We start from the raw sequence: 4,797 nt of genomic DNA on the forward strand, positions 1-4,797 counted from the left end.
AGAGTGAGTTGCTCTTCAGGATCCTTGAGACCATCTGTTCCCATCACCAGAACATTGGAGTCACACAGACATGAGATCCACATGGTTTCCATTGTCCATTCCACAAGCTGCTGAGGCCACACAGGCATACATGTCCATATATATATACATATATATGTATATATATATATATATATATATATATATATATATATATATATGCTGTTAACTGATGGCTGAACTTCTGGTGATAAGTCTGAGACCTCAGATGGGCAGTGCCCACCTAGCAGACCTTACCTCCTGCTTCAAATGTTGGGCCTTGGTGCTGTTTGTCAGAGTCTGTGTTAGAGCCAGGACCTGGTCTTTGAAAAGTTTATTGTGCTTTGTTTGAACATTATTTAATTCACAAAGTATTTACTCCCACTCCATAATGTTTATGTTTATGTTCACTGTCTCTCCAAACAAAGCCAAACAGATAAAAGGGTGACCAACTAAAAGACTCAGAAACAAATTCAGGTTAAATAGTTTACCATAGGAAAGGGCTCCTCATATTACAAAAAGCATTTCTTTAACAGGCAGCTCCCTAAGTGCCTCTAAAATGTGAGTCTATTTGCAAAAAATTCCATTTTCACCCAACACTTTTCTGAGACACCTCTGCTGTGTGAGTGAGGTGGCTTCTCTCCTGTGAGGAGCAGGAGGTGAGACCACAGCTGAGGGTGGAATCCCCTGGCCTCGTCTGGGCTCCTCTACCCACACCATCCACAACACCTCTAGTTGTTTATCTCAAACCAGCTTCATACTGTCTGGGGTTGCTTGCCATGGCAGACCCAAGCAGCAGGCAAAGGGGCAGCAGGGCACCAGTTAAGGTGATGATCTCAGGGGTAGTGGTGGCCATTTGGGAGGCCAGTGACTGGCCAAGACATGGTGAAGTCTGGGATGTGGAGGAGATGCTCAAGTGCTCTAATGGCCCTCCTAGGAATGCTCAGTGGGTGCTATGTGAAAATTCTGATGATTCAGGCAGGGTTCAGTGGGGATGCTGGAGGAAGAGTTGGGGGTAGTAAGAGTAGTAAGAGTCAGTGAAGAATGAGGGAAGGAGGGCTTCACTACATGGTGTGGGGGAGAGAAAAAAGCATGGAATAGGGCTTCCCACAGTGCATTAGAGTCTAATCCAAGAATAGTTGTGTCGTTGTGCTCCTGGGGAGGTTGGGGTCTTGACATTCCTCTACTCCCAGCCCCCAACCTCAGTCAATAGGAGAAAGCAAGGAATTGGTCTTTACCACCTGTTCTCCATGATCTCCTGAGCTGGTCTGGGAAGAGAATGCCAGAGGAAACCAGAAGCATCTGTCAGGGACCAGCACAGTACTAGATACGACATGGACAAAATCAAAACTCAACTGTTCTTGCTCTCAAGGAGCTTACCTTTAGGCACATTTTTGGACGGGTCCTAAGGTTTCACCAAGACAAGTAACTCTACCCATAGCAGATAGCACTTATTAGGCAACTAAGAGTCTGGGAGTCACCTGGCAAACTGAGGCCTTGGGGGACTTGGCCAGATGAATCCAGGACAGGACTTGAAGATTGCTAACTCCAGGGCTGGGCCTTGATTCACCAAGTCACGCTTCCTCTCAGGACATACATAGGTAAAAAATAAAGCATAAACAAAGAAATAAGAAGTCATTTCAAGAGGGTGAGGGCATGCTTGACTGGGTGGGGGGAGAGAAGATCAAGAATTCCTTATGTTGAAGGCAGTAGGTGAATGATGCTTGGAAGGTGGGAAGGATTTCCAAAGGCAGAGGTAGGCTGCATGAGCTGTGGGCACCCCCACCTCCCAGTACCAAGGCCCAGTCAGAAGGCTGCTGCCAAGATCAAGCTCTTTCCTCCAAGCCCAAGGACCCTCGATGCCATTCATAGCAATAAATGCTCATATAAATATTCGAGCTTTGATGAAGCATCAATTAGGTTCCAAGCTCTTGGTTAGGCAGTTGCAAACTCTCCTCCTCCCCATAAGTCAAAACCAATGAATGAAAGAAGGTGAAGCATTTATTAAGTGTCACTGTAGTGAGGGAGTGTACTCAGATGCCAGGAGAGAAAATGGAAATGGGTTGGGGGAGGAGGTATGACTAGAAGATGGTAACAGAGCAGCCAGGTTGGGGTGGGGGAAAGAAGTGGGAAAGACTTTAGTCAATGGGGAAGATTTGAGCTAAGTCTTAAGGAAGTCTGGGAAATTCATCAGTGGAGAAGGAAAGGGAAAGTACTCCCAACATGAGGGACAGATGATGAAAAGACTTGGAGGTAGGTGATGGAAGAAGGGCAGACAGGTCAGAGGAGGAAGCATGAGTGGAGTGGAAAGGTGGGAAGGGCCAGCTTAGGAAGAGCTTATCAGATCCAACAAAGGACCTTCCTGAAGATAGGAGGAGGAGCACCCTAGGATTTCTCGGGGGGGGGAGATCCTGTAGTCAGGGTTGCTCCACTTTGGTGCCTGAAGATGAGATGGGCCATCTCAGTGTGGTGAGTTGGAAGAACCTTCTCTGTCCTCTCCTCTACTCCAAGTCAACCATTTTATGCAGTGAGAAACTACAACCTGAAGAAGGAAAGTGAATTGTCTAAGGGCAAGGCTACTAAAATAAATATCTCTACATTCTCAAGGGAAGTTAAGTACAGTGCCCCACCCCCCCAACCTTATGCTTCACAATTCACAACTGCTTTCCTGATACCTACCCCAGTATTGCAAGCATCATGGTTTTAAGGAGAAGAACCATTTTGACTATGCTCTCATTTATATGCAAATACATCCTATGGTTATGTGTATACATGGGGCACTTAGGTGGTCCAGTGGTGAAAGTCTTCAGGAAGTCTTGGATACTTACTAGTGATGCCCTGGGCAAGTCATTTAACCTCTGCCTCAGTTTATTCATCTGTAAAAGTAGCCCAATAGTTACCCTACTTTTCAGGGTTGTGAGGATCAAATGAGTTACACTTGTAAAGTGCCTGCCAATGGGCCTGGCAATAACAAGTACTAAATAAATGTCCATTTTATTGTCACCATCTCTAAGTTGTCACATGAACATGGTAAAATTCATCAGTGTTGTTGGGAGGGGATCTCTTTGCCCCAAATTTTTACAAAAATTGGAATGAAAAAAGGGCCATTCCTAAAATGGTGAATGTTTACATTACGGTGAACTTAGGTCATCCATTAATTGTAGCAATATAAAAGTTAAGCCCTGTTTACCTCCCTCTCCCCTTATACTCTTTCATGGGTTGGTAGAATTTAGAGCTACTGGGACCTTGGACTCATCCAGTTTAAGGCCCCCATTTTCTAGAGAAGTAAACTGAGGCTGAAGGTGGCACAAGAGCTGGCCGACTCCTCAAGGCCACCTGGTGCTTGATTTTCTCCTGCAATCTCCCAAGCATCTTTGCTTTTTTCACAATTAGACTTTGTCCGGATGACTCTTGCCAAAGTTGGGATTTTCTTCTTGTAGGGGAATCAATTCAGAGCAAGGTGGGTGCCTGCCCAGGGTCACATGGGGAGTCCTGGGCAGGGCCAGGATTTGAAGCCAGACCTTCTGTCTCCAAGGTCAGTGCTCAGCCACCATGAAGAGGGCTCTTCATCTCCTTTGACAGCCTCCATGTGACCAGATCAATACTGCAGAAATGAAGTGATGGCTGTGATGGACAAGGCACCCATCATCTTCAATCCCCTTAATAATGCTCATTCATAACCCCCACACACACCTCTATTCATATGGGCCTAATTGCCCTAGCCTCTAGGCACTTCACACACAGGAAAAAATAGAAGATGTCACTGGTGGGGGGAGGGGGAAGGAAGGACACAGGCTCCAAGTTAAAGTTGGCAGATGGACACACCAATGGTCACTAAAAAGGAAGGGGTCGGGGGCGGGAAATGGGGATGGGGAGAAGAGATGATCAGGAAGGAGGAGAGTGACCAGTCCAGCCCAAACCAATCTGGGAGGCAGGACATGTGGATGGAGAGTGTCAGCCTGCTCTCCTCAAATGACTGGAGTGACCCTGGGTACCTCTGTGCCTCAAGTCTCTCCAAGAAGGACTAACAGAACAGCACCAGGTGACCTCTCCTGCATATTCTAGAATTGATGTTCCAGTTCCAGAACAGGGCATAGGTCTGGCTAAATTCTGTAAGAATGATGAAGGATTGTTTGACTGCCTGCTTCAATAGGCCCTGGAAGCCTACCACCCTTAAGGAAACTAAGGGCTCTAAGAGTCTGCCCTGAGGAGGGGGTGCATTCCAACTTGTTAGTTAATAAGCATTGACGAGAACCTATCATGTGCCAGCATCTCTGCTAGTGTTCCAGAGAGCTGGACCTAGAATCAGGAAGACCTCAGTTCAAATTTGGCCTCAGACACTTAGTTGTATGACCCTGGGCAAGTCACTTCATTTCTCATTGCCTCAAGTTTCACTGAGATGGAAATAATAAAGCGCTCATCTCAGAGATTTGTTCCAAGGAACAAGTGAGATAAAATTTGTTTTAGTTTGTAAAGTTGGCACTTTATAAGTCAGGGCCAAAATGGCCAAAGGCCATTCGGATATTTATGATATCATTCAAGGGCCACACAGAATTCTTCACTTAAATATTATTTAGTCAAACTATAGCTATATTTGGCCAAACATTTAATTAATTCACCCCTAAAAAGTTCCTAGATTTAGTGAGTTTTGAGTCCCATCTACGGTTGCTTTGGTAGTGCCAGAGCAAATGATAGAAATGCTCTTTCCTTTCTCTAAGCATTGGGTATTCAGAGAAAAGCAAAAACAAAACTAAAACCAGTCTCTGCCTTTGAGGAGCT

General features: G+C 45.6%; 1 long non-coding RNA gene across 1 annotated transcript; it reads right to left on the reverse strand.

The window, feature by feature from the left end:
- Nucleotides 1-2,996: 2,996 nt before the first annotated feature.
- Nucleotides 2,997-4,102, reverse strand: LOC141522944 (uncharacterized). The gene is made up of 2 exons (XR_012478256.1): nucleotides 4,014-4,102; nucleotides 2,997-3,622 (listed from the first exon to the last, which is right to left on the reverse strand). It is a non-coding gene; the product is annotated as an uncharacterized LOC141522944 (long non-coding RNA).
- Between the last annotated feature and the right edge of the window lie 695 nt (nucleotides 4,103-4,797).

Source organism: Macrotis lagotis, chromosome 4 (assembly GCF_037893015.1).
Source record: "Macrotis lagotis isolate mMagLag1 chromosome 4, bilby.v1.9.chrom.fasta, whole genome shotgun sequence".
Lineage (NCBI taxonomy): Eukaryota > Metazoa > Chordata > Mammalia > Peramelemorphia > Peramelidae > Macrotis > Macrotis lagotis.